The following is a 15,109-nucleotide window of genomic DNA, read 5'->3' as shown; positions in this document are numbered from 1 at the left end:
CACCTTCTTAGTTAGGAAAAAATTATAATTTTTTTTTATGTATTTCCATTTTCCAATTAGGGTTACAGTTGGGCTAAAGTTAGGGTTAGGGTTGGGTCTAGGATTAGGGTGGGGGCTAGGGTTAGGGTTAGGGCTAGGGTTGGGGCTACAGTGAGCGTTAGGGTTAAGGCTAAAGTTAGGGTTAGGGTTGGGGCTAAAGTTAGGGTTAAGGCTAGGGTTGGGGCTAAAGTTAGGGCTAGAGTTGGGATTAGGGTTGGGATTAGGGGTTGGATTAGGGTTGGCATTAGGGTTAGATTTGGGATTAGGGTTAGGTTTGGGATTAAGGCTAGGGGTGTATTGGGATTAATGTTGAGATTAGGGTTAGGTTTGAGGATAGAGTTGAGATTAGGATTAGTGGTGTGTTGGGCTTAGGGTTTTGATTAGGGTTGTGGTTAGGATTGGGATTAGGGTTAGGGGTGTTTTGGGATTAGGGTTGTGATTAGGTTTATGGTTAGGGTTGTGATTTGGATTATGGATTGGGTTGGCATTAGGGTTGGGGGTATGTTGGGGTTAGGGTGGGAGTTAGAATTGGGGGGTTTCCACTGTTTAGGTACATCAGGGGGTGTCCAAACACGACAGCCAATTTTGCGCTCAAAAAGTCAAATGGTGCTCCCTCCCTTCTGAGCTCCTCCGTGTGCCCAAACAGTGGTTTACCCTCATATATGGGGAATCAGCGTATTCAGGACTAATTGGACAACTTTTGGGGTCCAGTTTCTCCTGTTACCCTTGCAAAAATAAAAAAAATTGGGGGCTAATAATCATTTTTGTGGAAAAAAATGATTTTTTATTTTTGCGGCTCTGCGCCAAACTTCTGTGAAGCACTTGGGCGCTCAAAATGCTCACTACATATCTAAATAAGTTCCTTGGGGGGTCTAATTTCCAAAATGGGGTCACTTGTGAGGGGTTTCTACTGTTTAGGCACATCAGGGGCTCTGAAAGTGCAACATGACACCCGCAGACCATTCCATCACAGTCTGCATTTTAAAACGTCACTACTTCACTTCCAAGCCCTTATGTGTGCCCAGACAGTGATTTCCCCTCCCCCCCCCCACTCCTGGGGTATCAGCGTACTCAGGACAAATTTACAAATTGTACAACAACTCTTGGGGTCAAATTTCTCCTTTTACCCTTGGGAAAATAAAAAATTGGGGGCTAAAAAAATCATTTTGTGGAAAAAAAATATTTTTTATTTTCACGACTCTGCATTATAAACTTCTGTGAAGCTCTTGGGACTTCAAAGTGCTCACCACACTTCTAGATAAATTCCTTGGGGGTCTAGTTTCCAAACTGGGGTCACTTGTGGAGGGTTTCTACTGTTTACGTACATCAGGGGCTCTGCAAACGCAACATAACACCCGCAGACCATTCTATCAAAGTCTGCATTCCAAAACGGCGCTCCTTCCCTTCCGAGCTGTGCCATGTGCCCAAACAATGGTCCCCCCCCACATATGGGGTATCAACGTACTCAGGATAAATTGCACAATAAATTTTGGGGTCCAATTTATCCTGTTACACTGGTGAAAGTAAAAATTTGGGGGTGAAAAAATCATTTTTGTGGAAAAAATTATTTTTTATTTTCATGGCTCTACATTATAAACTTCTGTGAAGCAGTTGGGGGTTCATAGTGCTCACATCTAGATAAGCTCTTTGGGGGGTCTAGTTTCCAAAATGGGGTCACTTGTGGGGGGTTTCTACTATTTAGGTATATCAGGAGCTCTGCAAATGCAACATGATGCTGGCAGATAATTACATCAAAGTCTACATTTTAAAACATCATTACTAACCTTCCGAGCCCCGATGTGTGCCCAAACAGTGGTTCCCCCTTCCCCCACATACTGGGTATCAGCGTACTCCGGACAAACTGGACAACAAACTTTGGGGCCCAATTTCTCCTGTTACCCTTGAAAAAATAAAAAAATTGCAGGCTAAAAAATAATTTTTGAGGAAAGAAAAGGATTTTTTTATTTTCATGGCTCTACGTTATAAACTTCTGTGAAGCACTTGGGGGTTCAAAGTGCTCACCACACATCTAGATAAGTTCCTTAAGGGGTTTAGTTTCCAAAATGGTGTCAGTTGTGTTTTTTTTTTACTGTTTAGGCACATCAGGGGCTCTCCAAACGTGACATGGCGTCCAAACTCAATTCCATCCAATTCTGCATTGAAAAAGTCAAACGGCACTCCTTCTCTTCCAAGCTCTGTGGTGCGCCCAAACAGTAGTTTGCCCCCACATATGGGGTATCGGCGTATTCAAGAGAAATTGCACAACAAATTTTGTGGTTCATTTTCTCTTTTTACACTTGTGAAAATAAAAAAAAATTGGTACTGAAGTAAAATGTTTGCAAGAAAAGTTAAATGTTCATTTTTTCCTTCCTCATTATTTCAGTTCCTGTGAAGCACGTAAAGGGTTAATTAACTTCTTGAATGTGGTTTTGAGTACCTTGAGGAGTGTAGTTTTTAGAATGGTGTCAAGTTTGGGTATTTTCTGTCATGTACACCCCTCAAAGTGACTTTAAATGTGAGATGGTCCCTAAAAAAAATGGTTTTGTAAATTTTGTTGTAAAAATGAGAAATCACTGGTTAACTTTTAACCCTTATAACTTCCTAAAAAAAATGTGCTAATGAAACGTAGACATGTGGGAAATGTTATTTATTAACTATTTTGTGTGACATATCTCTCTCATATCATAACTGCATAAAAAAATCAAAGTTTGAAAATTGCAAAATTTTCAAAATATTTCCATTTTTTTCATAAATAATCGCAACTAATATCGAAGAAATGTTACCACTAACATGAAGTACAATATGTCACGAAAAAACAATCTCAGAATCAGCGGGATCCGTTGAAGCGTTCCACAGTTATAATCTCATAAAGTGACAGTGGTTAGAATTGTAAAAATTGGCTCGGTCATTAAGTACAAAAATTGGCTCTGTCACTAAGGGGTTAATATAAATACTGTGAATTTTTATGTGGACTATGCATTTTAAATACATTGTGAGACCTGCTGACAGGCAGCATAAAAAGGGTTAATCTTCTCCCAAGCTTGGTCAGATGACCCAGCTCTGTTTTAAAAGGAATCTGTCACCCCAAAAATCGTATATAAAAGCTAAGGCTAGGTTCACATTGCGTTAGTGCAGTCCGTTTAGCGCATACGCTAACGGACTGCATTAATGCAATTGCCAAAAAGGGATCGCATTATGCGATCGCGCTAGCGCAGATGCTGCAGACAGCGTTCGAGGGTCCCTTACAAAATAACGGCACATCACTAACGCATGCCATTGGTTAGTGATATGTTACATAATTGCGGTCAATGGGTGCGCTAAAGGATCCGTTACATAGCGTTAGTGCCGCTATGGAACGGATTCCATCAGCGGACACCCACTAACGCAATGTGAACCTAGCCTAAGGCCACCGTCATTAGGGCTTATCTACAGCATTCTGTAATGCTGTACATAAGCCCCCTATGTAATCTGAAAGGTAAGAAAAACAAGTTTTATTATACTCACCCAGGGGCGGTCCCGCTGCGGTCTGGGTCCGATGGGTGTCGTGGTTCGGGGCCTCCCATCTTCATACGATGACGTCCTCTTCTTGTCTTCCTGCCTCTCTGACCTTCCCGGTGCCTGCGCACTGCAGTACTTTGCTCTGCCCTCAACAGGGAAAAGTACGCCTGCGCCGGAGTCACGGCAGGAAGACAAGAAGAGGACGTCATCGTATGAAGATAGGATGCGCCGGACCTGGACCGCGACGCCCATCGGACCCAAAACGACCCGGGACCGCCCCTGGGTGAGTATAATGTATCCAGTTTTTCTTACCTTTCAGGTTACATCGGGGGCTTATCTACAGCATTACAGAATGCTGTAGATAAGCCCCTGATGCCGGTGGCCTTAGCTCATATACGATTTTTGGGGTGACAGATTCCCTTTAACATGCCGAAGGTTCTCGAAAAACGACTCAGGGCAATCAGCCAATGACTGCAGCTCTACAGTCACATAGAAGGGGGAGGAGCCAAGTCCTGTGAGATAGTTTTAATTTGAAGGAGCAGTTGGTGGTCGGACATCTTGAGAAGAGGAAGCCATTTTGTAGATGAAGGAATTACCTACCTTCTCCCTGCCTGCTTTGCTTAAAAATGGGACTGACACGATAAGGGGAGTTAATACTGTATTCTTCATATGAAGAAGACTAAAATTTCACTTCTAGGGCAGAAACAGAGCACAGTGCAGAAGAATATTCAGACTTAATAAAACCAGAGGTTACTAAGATCTGCCTGTCTACAGGTACACAGCAATTATCAACTGTGAGTGTAATCCTGTACCTCAGTTTCCTGCTGTTTGTAAATAATAATTTGCCCCATTACCTTCAGTAAAAAGACTTCTGTTTTAAATTCTTACGGCTGCTTCATGACTGGGGCTCAAATGCACCAACTACTACCACCATCTTCTGCCTAGAGGCAGTTACTGTGCAAACATTGTATTGTGGAGTTTTCTGTGTGTGTGTAATTTGAGAAAATTGGCCATCGTAAGATACATGATACCTTGTCAGGAGTACAACCATAAGCAATACACCACATGAGAATGCCACACTAGCACGGATCTTGGGCACTGCTGCGGGGTGTTAGCTGCCAGATATAGCTGACACCCACACACAATCGCTGCAACACTCACCGTGAGGCCGCGGTGATTGCAGCGCTGTGCTAGTACTGCTGTGGGCACAAAAGCACCTCCCGCAGAGTAGTACAGCGCATGTCGCAAAGGGATTAAAGAGAGCTGTTTAGCATAGTCACCTTTATAGAAAAAATCTCCTGTCCACAGACTCAATTAATCAGTCAAACTCTAACTTCTACAACATGGGCAAGACCAAAGAGCTTTATAAGGATATCAGGGACAAGATCATAAATGTACACAAAGCTGGAATAGGCTACAAAACCATAAGTAAGATGCTGGGTGAGAAGGAGACAACTGTTGGTGCAATAGTATGAAAATGGAAGAAATACAAAATGACTTTCAATCGACATCGATATGGGGCACCATGAAAAATCTCACCTCGTGGGGTATCATTGATCATAAGGAAGGTGAGAGATCAGACTAAGCCTACACGGGGGGAACTTGTTAATGATCTCAAGGCAGCTGCGACCACAGTCACCAAGAAAACCATTGGTAACACATTTTGCAGTAAAGGTTTAAAATCCGGCAGTGCCCGCAAGGTCCCCCTGCTCAATAAGGCACATGTGCAGGCCCATCTGAAGTTTGCCAATGAACACCTGGATCATTCCGTGAGTGATTGGGAGAGGGTGCTGTGGTCAGATGAGACAAAAATTGTCTTTGGTATTAACTCAACGCCTTGTTTGGAGGAAGAGAAATGCTACCTATGACCCAAAGAACACCGTCCCCACTGTCAAGCATGGAGGTGGAAATATTATGTTTTGGGGGTGTTTTTCTGCTAAGGGCACATGACTACTTCACTGCATCAGTGGGAAAAAGGATGGAGCCATGTACCGTAAAATCCTGAGTGACAACCTCCTTCCTTCCGCCAGGACACTAAAAATGGGCCAAGGCGACAAAGGAGTGGCTCAAAAAGTAGCACATTAAGGTCATAGAGTGGCCTAGCCAGTCTCCAGACCTTAATACCATAGAAAACTTATGGAGGGAGTTGAAGCTCCGAGTTGCCAAGCGACAGCCTCAAAATCTTAATGATTTGCACTGTGTGCAGAATTATTAGGCAAGTTGTATTTTGATACTGTTTATACATGTTGTCCTACTCCAACTCCAAGCTGTTCAGGCTTGAGAGACAACTACCAATTAAGTAAATCAGGTGATGTGCATCTCTGTAATGAGGAGGGGTGTTGTCTAATGACATCAAAACCCTATATAAGGTGTGCTTAATTATTAGGCAACCTCCTTTCCTTTGGCAAAATGGGTCAAAAGAGAGATTTGACGGGCTGTGAAAAGTCCAAAATTGTGAGATGTCTTGCAGAGGGACGCAGCGGTCTTGAAATTGCCAAACTTTTGAAGTGTGATCACCGAACTATCAAGTGTTTCATGGCAAATAGCCAACAGGGTCGTAAGAAGCCTGTTGGGCAAAAAAGGCGCAAAATACCTGCCCATGAATTGAGGAAAATTAAGCATGAAGCTGCCAAGATGCCATTTGCCACCAGTTTTGCCATATTTCAGATATACAAGAAAAACAGCTGCACTCAAGTCTTAATTTCAATGTAGAAAATTTTTCTATTTTTATTCAAGTGCACAAGCACCACCAAATAATTTTTGAAGAAAATGGCAAGTGATAGCGGACAACGAGGTGCCGGACTGGACCGCGACACCCATCGGAAGGGATGGCAGCGGGAACACCCCTGGGTGAGTATAATCTAACCTCTTTTTTCTCATTCTTCCAGAATGCTGTAGACAAGCCCCTGATGCTGGTGGGCTTAGCTCACCTTCGATTTTGGGGGTGACAGGTTCCCTTTAATACTGACTTTTCAAAGGTTTTATGGACTAATGAAATGAGAGTGACTCTTGATGGGCCAGAGGCTGGATCAGTAAAGGGCAGAGAGCTCCACTTCGACTCAGACGCCAGCAAGGTGGAGGTGGGGTACTGGTATGGGCTGGTATAATCAAAGATGAACTTGTGGGACCTTTTCGGGTTGAAGATGGAGTGAAGCTCAACTCCCAGACCTACTGCCAGTTTCTGGAAGACAACTTCTTCAAGCAGTGGTACAGGAAGAAGTCGGTATCGTTCAAGAAAAACATGATTTTCATGCAGGACAATGCTCCATCACATGCCTCCAAATACTCCACAGCGTGGCTGGCCAGTAAAGGTCTCAAAGAAGGAAAAATAATGACATGGCCCCCTTGTTCACCTGATCTGAACCCCATAGAGAACCTGTGGTCCCTCATAAAATGAGAGATCTACAGGGGGGAAAAACAGTACACCTCTCGTAACAGTGTCTGGAAGGCTGTGGTGGCTGCTGCACACAATGTTGATCGTAAACAGATCAAGCAACTGACAGAATCTATGGATGGAAGGCTGTTGAGTGTCATCATAAAGAAAGGTGGCTATATTGGTCACTAATTTTGGGGGGTTTTGTTTCTGCATGTGAGAAATATTTATTTCTAAATTTTGTGCAGTTGTATTGGTTTACCTGGTGAAAATAAACAAGTGAGATGGGAATATATTTGGTTTTTATTAAGTTGCCTAATAATTCTGCACAGTAATAGTTACCTGCACAAACAGATATCCTCCTAAAATAGCCAAATCTAAAAAAAAAAAAAAAAAAAAACACTCCAACTTCCAAAAATATTAAGCTTTGACATTTATGAGGCTTTTGGGTTGATTGAGAATAGTTGTTGACCAATAATAAAAATAATCCTCTAAAATACAACTTGCCTAATAATTCTGCACAGTGTAGAGATGATCTGCAAAGAGGAGTGGACCAAAATTCCTCCTGACATGTGCGCAAACCTCATCAACTACAAAAAACTTTGTCAGTGGGCAAACTTCCAAAATCAGCAAGGGATCAAATAATTATTTTCTTCACAGATTTATATATATATATATATATATATATATATATATATATATATATATATATATACACACACGAGTATATGTTGTTGTTTTTTTTACTGAACGAACTAAGAAGAATGAATTAAGCCTTCCTTTGCAGGACCATCCCACCAAAATGATGTGCCCAGCATACGGCTCAGGTGTGATGCAAACAGAGGTGTTACATTTTTTTAATTATCATACAGTTGGGTTATATATATATATATATATATATATATATATATATATATATATATATATATATATATATATATATATATATATATATATATATATATATCTCCTTACTTTACTTTTTATTTAGTGTCTGGAGGAAGCGGAGATCTTTTGTGTAATTTCAGAATTCTTCTGTGTGCCGAGCAAAGAACATAGTGATTTGATGTCTTCCAGGCATTACCAGCCAACTACTCACAGAGGTTTGCTTAGGCTAAGTTCACCAAGTCCAAAGAAAATAATAGACAGAACTGCCGATAAGTCCGAGTCATATGTTGAACATACCTGTTTACGGATATGGGCTTACTTGCGGATCCCGGGTGCTTGAACTGAATGTAACAAAGATGCAGTCCAAACTCCAAGAAAAATAGGTTACAGCACTCACCGATCCTTTTGAGACCAATTGGTACTTTATTCAAACATAGTTACAATCTTCACGGCTCGGGGGTGTGCAGAAGAGGCTAAGTTCACATTAGTGTTTGAGTCCACAGGGTGGTGCCGCGGATTTTGTCCCTAAGCTCCGCCTACTTCCACATGCATCCTGCGTACCTATCTTTAACATTGGGTACGCAGGGACATGCATTGTATGCGGATGTGTCCGCATGCGTCTTTTGACACGCCTGCCGAACGCAAGAAAATGCATCATGTTGTGTTCGGCGGGCACATCAAAACGACGCACGCAGACGCATCCAACGCATGTCCCTGCGTACCCAATGTTAAAGATAGGTACGGAGGACGCATGCGGAAGTAGGCGGAACTTAAGGAAAGTAGTCCACAGCACCACGCTGCGGACTCAAACGCTAATATGAACCCGGCCTTATTGATTAGAGGACACCGAACATCTCCTCCCAACATACTATTCTTCCCCATCAGACTGCTGATAGCAATGGGCTGAATACAAGACGCACTCTTCCATTATATTTAGGTCTTAGCACTGAACACTGCACACTTTAAGATCTGTGCTAAGCTGATTTTGCTACAGGCAGCTAATCAGGCTTGACACACTTATTTTTTTTTCTTTGCGTACCGCAGGTTGAGAACCACTGGATCAATATAACACCCTAGGCACATTATATTTCTAAATGTCTATGTATGTATTATCCAACTGAAGTATGTGAATGAGAACTCTTTGGTAGCTTATGTGAGCAGCATGGACAGTGGGGACTATATTTGATACACTGCCGAATTTGCAGGTTTTCAAATCTACAAAGAATGGAGAGGACTGTAAATTTTATTGTAGGTACACTTCAACTGTGAGACATTTTATTGCATGAAATAAGTATTTGATACAATAGAAAATCAGAACCTAATATTTGGTACTGAATCCTTTGTTTGCAATTACCGAGGTCAGATGTTTCCTGTAGATCTTGATCAAGTTTGCACACACTGCAACAGGGATTTTGTCCCACTCCTCCAAACAGAACTTCTCCAGATCTTTCAGGTTTCGAAGCTATCACTGGGCAACATTGAGTTTCTGCTCCCTCAAAAGATTTTCTGTTGGGTTCAGGTCTGGAGACTGGCTTCGCCACTACAGGACCTTCTTATGAAGCCACTCCTTAGTTGCCCTGGCTGTGTGTTTCGGGTCATTGTCAAGCTGGAAGACCCAGCCACGACCCATATTCAATGCTCTTACTGAGGGAAGGAGGTTGTTAGCCAAAATCTTGCGATACAGGACCCCATCTATCCTCCCTTCAATATGATTAAGTTGTCCAGTCCCCTTTGTAGAAAAGTACTTCCAAAGTATGATGTTTCCCTCACCATGCTTCACAGTTGGGACGGTGTTCTTGGGGTTGTACTCCTCCTTCTTCCTCCAAACACATTGACTGGAGTTGATTCCAAAAAGTTCTATTTTGGTCGCATCTGACCATATGACCTTCTCCCATGCCTTCTCTGGATTATCCAGATGGTCACTGGCAAACTTCAAACGAGCCTGGACAGGGGAATCTTGTGTGCCACGCAAGATTTTCATCCATGAAGGCGTAGTGTGTTACTAATGGTAATGTTTGAGACTGTGGTCCCAGCTTTCTTCAGATCATTGACCAGGTCCTCTGATGTAGTTCTGTGTTGATTCCTGACCTTTCTCAGAATTGTCCTTACCCCACGAGGCGAGATCTTGCATGGAGACCCAGAATAAGGAAGATTGACAGTCATCTTTTGTTTCTTCCATTTTCTAATAATTGTGCCAACAATTGTTGCCTTCTCACCAAGCTGTTTGCCTATTGTCCTGTAGCCAATCTCAGCACCTTGTGCAGGACTACAATTTTGTCTCTGGTGTCCTAAAACAGCTCTTTGGTCTTGACCATGGTGGAGAGGTTGAAGTGTGATTGATTGATTAAGTGTGTGTGCGGACAGGTGTCTTTCATATATGTAACAAGTTCAAACAGGTGCAATTAATACAGGTAATGAGTGTAGAGTAGGAGGGCAGCTTAACCCCTTCCCGACCTTTGACGCCACGTAGGCGTCATGAAAGTCGGTGCCATTCCGACCCATGACGCCTATGCGGCGTCATGGAAAGATCGCGTCCCTGCAGATCGGGTGAAAGGGTTAACTCCCATTTCACCCGATCTGCAGGGACAGGGGGAGTGGTAGTTTAGCCCAGGGGGGGTGGCTTCACCCCCTCGTGGCTACGATCGCTCTGATTGGCTGTTGAAAGTGAAACTGCCAATCAGAGCGATTTGTAATATTTCACCCATTATAACGGGTGAAATATTACAATCCAGCCATGGCCGATGCTGAAATATCATCGGCCATGGCTGGAAATACTAGTGTGCCCCCACCCCACCCCTCCGATCGCCCCCCCAGCCCTCCGATCTGGCCGGTACACTGCTCCGGCTCCCCTCCGTCCAGTGCTCCGCTCCCCCCCGTGCTCTTGTCCGCTCCCCCCGTGCTCCAATCACCCCCCCGTGCTCCAATCACCCCCCCTGCACTCCGATCCACCCCCCCCCCGGTGCTCCGTTCCACCCCCCCGTGCTCCGTTCCACCCCTCCCGCACTCCGATTCCCCCCCGTGCTCCGATCCCCCCCCCCGTGGTCCCCCCCCACCCCATCATACTTACCGATCCAGCCGGGGTCCCGTCCGTCTTCTCCCTGGGCGCCGCCATCTTCCAAAATGGCGGGCGCATGCGCAGTGCGCCCGCCGAATCTGCCGGCCGGCAGATTCGTTCCAAAGTGCATTTTGATCACTGAGATAGATTATATCTCAGTGATCAAAATAAAAAAAATAATAAATGACCCCCCCCCTTTGTCACCCCCATAGGTAGGGACAATAAAAAAATAAAGAAATTTTTTTTTTCCACTAATGTTAGAATAGGGTTAGGGTTAGGGGTAGGGTTAGGGCTAGGGTTAGGGTTAGGGCTAGGGTTAGGGTTAGGGGTAGGGGTAGGGTTAGGGCTAGGGTTAGGGTTTCGGTATGTGCACACGTATTCTGGTCCTCTGCGGATTTTTCCGCTGCGGATTTGATAAATCCGCAGTGCTAAACCGCTGCGGATTTATGGCGGATTTACCGCGGTTTTTCTGCGCATTTCACTGCGGTTTTACAACTGCGATTTTCTATTGGAGCAGTTGTAAAACCGCTGCGGAATCCGCACAAAGAAGTGACATGCTGCGGAATGTAAACCGCTGCGTTTCCGTGCAGTTTTTCCGCAGCATGGGCACAGCGATTTTTGTTTCCCGTAGGTTTACATTGAACTGTAAACTCATGGGAAACTGCTGCGGATCCGCAGCGTTTTCCGCAGCGTGTGCACATACCTTTAGAATTAGGCTATGTGCACACGGTGCGGATTTGGCTGCGGATTCGCAGCAGTGTTCCATCAGGTTTACAGTACCATGTAAACATATGGAAACCAAATCCGCTGTGCCCATGGTGCAGAAAATACCACGCGGAAACGCTGCGTTGTATTTTCCGCAGCATGTCAATTCTTTGTGCGGATTCCGCAGCGTTTTACACCTGTTCCTCAATAGGAATCCGCAGGTGAAATCCGCACAAAAAACACTGGAAACCCGCGGAAAATCCACAGGTAAAACGCAGTGCCTTTTACCCGCGGATTTTTCAAAAATGGTGCGAAAATATCTCACACGAATCCGCAACGTGGGCACATAGCCTTAGGGTTAGGGTTGGAATTAGGGTTGTGGTTATGGTTAGGGGTGTGTTGGGGTTAGGGTTGTGGTTAGGGGTGTGTTGCGGTTAGGGTTGTGTTTAGGGTTATGGCTACAGTTGGGATTAGGGTTAGGGGTGTGTTGGGGTTAGTGTTGGAGGTAGAATTGAGGGGTTACCACTGTTTAGGCACATCAGGGGTCTCCAAACGCAACATGGCGCCACCATTGATTCCAGCCAATCTCGTATTCAAAAAGTCAAATGGTGCTCCCTCACTTCCGAGCCCTGACGTGTGCCCAAACAGTGGTTTACCCCCACATATGGGGTACCAGCATACTCAGGACAAACTGCGCAACAATTACTGGGGTCCAATTTCTCCTGTTACCCTTGTGAATCAAAAAAAATGCTTGCTAAAACATAATTTTTGAGGAAAGAAAAATGATTTTTTATTTTCACGGCTCTGCGTTGTAAACGTCTGTGAAGCACTTGGGGGTTCAAAGTGCTCACCACACATCTAGATAAGTTCCTTTCGGGGTCTAGTTTCCAAAATGCGGTCACTTGTGGGGGGTTTCTACTGGTAAGCCACATCAGGGGCTCTGCAAACGCAACGTGACGCCCACAGAGCATTCCATCAAAGTCTGCATTTCAAAACGTCACTACTTCACTTCCGAGCCTCGGCATGTGCCCAAACAGTGGTTTACCCCCACATATGGGGTATCAGCGTACTCAGGAGAAACTGGACAACAACTTTTGGGGTCCAGTTTCTTCTGTAACCCTTGGGAAAATAAAAAATTCTGGGCTAAATAATTATTTTTGAGGAAAGAAAACGTATTTATTATTTTCACGGCTCTGCATTATAAACTTCTATGAAGCGCTTGGGGGTTCAAAGTGCTCACCACACATCTAGATAAGTTCCTTTCGGGGTCTAGTTTCCAAAATGCGGTCACTTGTGGGGGGTTTCTACTGGTAAGCCACATCAGGGGCTCTGCAAACGCAACGTGACGCCCACAGAGCATTCCATCAAAGTCTGCATTTCAAAACGTCACTACTTCACTTCCGAGCCTCGGCATGTGCCCAAACAGTGGTTTACCCCCACATATGGGGTATCAGCGTACTCAGGAGAAACTGGACAACAACGTTTGGGGTCCAGTTTCTTCTGTAACCCTTGGGAAAATAAAAAATTCTGGGCTAAATAATTATTTTTGAGGAAAGAAAACGTATTTATTATTTTCACGGCTCTGCATTATAAACTTCTATGAAGCGCTTGGGGGTTCAAAGTGCTCACCACACATCTAGATAAGTTCCTTTGGGGGTCTAGTTTCCAAAATGGGGTCACTTGTGGGGGGTTTCTACTGTTAAGCCACATCAGGGGCTCTGCAAACGCAACGTGACGCCCACAGAGCATTCCATCAAAGTCTGCATTTCAAAACGTCACTACTTCACTTCCGAGCCCCGGCATGTGCCCAAACAGTGATTTACCCCCACATATGGGGTATCAGCGTACTCAGGAGAAACTGGACAACAACTTTTGGGGTCAAATTTCTCCTGTTACCCTTGGGAAAATAAAAAATTGCAGGCTAAAAGATCATTTTTGAGAAAATAATTTTTTTTTTTTTTTCATGGCTCTGCGTTATAAACTTCTGTGAAGCACTTGGGGGTTCAAAGTCCTCACCACACATCTAGATTAGTTCCTTTGAGGGTCTAGTTTCCAAAATGGTGTCATTTCTGGGGGATCTCCAATGTTTAGGCACACAGGGGCTCTCCAAACGTGACATGGTGTCCGCTAATGATTGGAGCTAATTTTCCATTTAAAAAGCCAAATGGCGTGCCATCCCTTCCGAGCCCTGCCGTGCGCCCAAACAGTGGTTTACCCCCACATATTGGGTATCTGCGTACTCAGGACAAACAGGACAACAATATTTGGGGTCCAATTTCTCCTATTATCCTTGGCAAAATAGGAAATTCCAGGCTAAAAAATCATTTTTGAGGAAAGAAAAATTATTTTTATTTTCATGGCTCTGCGTTATAAACTTCTGTGAAGCACCTGGGGGTTTAAAGTGCTCAATATGCATCTAGATAAGTTCCTTGGGGGGTCTAGTTTCCAAAATGGGGTCACTTGTGGGGGAGCTCCAATGTTTAGGCACACAGGGGCTCTCCAAACGCGACATGGTGTCCGCTAACAATTGGAGCTAATTTTCCATTCAAAAAGTCAAATGGCGCGCCTTCCCTTCCGAGCCCTGCCGTGTTCCCAAACAGTGGTTTACCCCCACATATGAGGTATCGACGTACTCGGGAGAAATTGCCCAACAAATTTTATGATCCATTTTACCCTACTGCCCATGTGAAAATGAAAAAATTGAGGCGAAAAGAATTTTTTTGTGAAAAAAAAGTACTTTTTCATTTTTACAGATCAATTTGTGAAGCACCTGAGGGTTTAAAGTGCTCACTAGGCATCTAAATAAGTTCCTTGGGGGGTCTAGTTTCCAAAATGGGGTCACTTGTGGGGGAGCGCCAATGTTTAGGCACACAGGAGCTCTCCAAACGCGACATGGTGTCCGCTAACGATGGAAATAATTTTTCATTCAAAAAGTCAAATGGCGCTCCTTCCCTTCCGAGCCTTACCATGTGCCCAAACAGTGGTTTACCCCCACATGTGAGGTATTGGTGTACTCAGGAGAAATTGCCCAACACATTTTAGGATCCATTTTATCCTGTTGCCCATGTGAAAATGAAAAAATTGAGGCTAAAAGAATTTTTTTGTGAAAAAAAAGTACTTTTTCATTTTTACGGATTAATTTGTGAAGCACCTGGGGGTTCAAAGTGCTCACTATGCATCTAGATAAGTTCCTTGGGGCGTCTAGTTTCCAAAATGGGGTCACTTGTGGGGGAGCTCCAATTTTTAGGCACACGGGGGCTCTCCAAACGTGACATGGTGTCCGCTAAAGAGTGGAGCCAATTTTTGATTCAAAAAGTCAAATGGCGCTCCTTCCCTTCCAAGCCCTGCCGTGCGCCCAAACAGTGGTTTACCCCCACATATGAGGTATCAGCGTACTCAGGACAAATTGGACAACAACTTTCGTGGTTCAGTTTCTCCTTTTACCATTGGGAAAATAAAAAAATTGTTGCTAAAAGATAATTTTTGTGACTAAAAAGTTAAATGTTCATTTTTTCCTTCCATGTTGCTTCTGCTGCTGTGAAGCACCTGAA

This window comes from Ranitomeya imitator, chromosome 3, assembly GCF_032444005.1.
Source record: "Ranitomeya imitator isolate aRanImi1 chromosome 3, aRanImi1.pri, whole genome shotgun sequence".
NCBI lineage: Eukaryota > Metazoa > Chordata > Amphibia > Anura > Dendrobatidae > Ranitomeya > Ranitomeya imitator.
The sequence above is the reverse complement of the archived record's forward strand: the minus strand, read 5'-3'. Positions refer to the sequence as shown.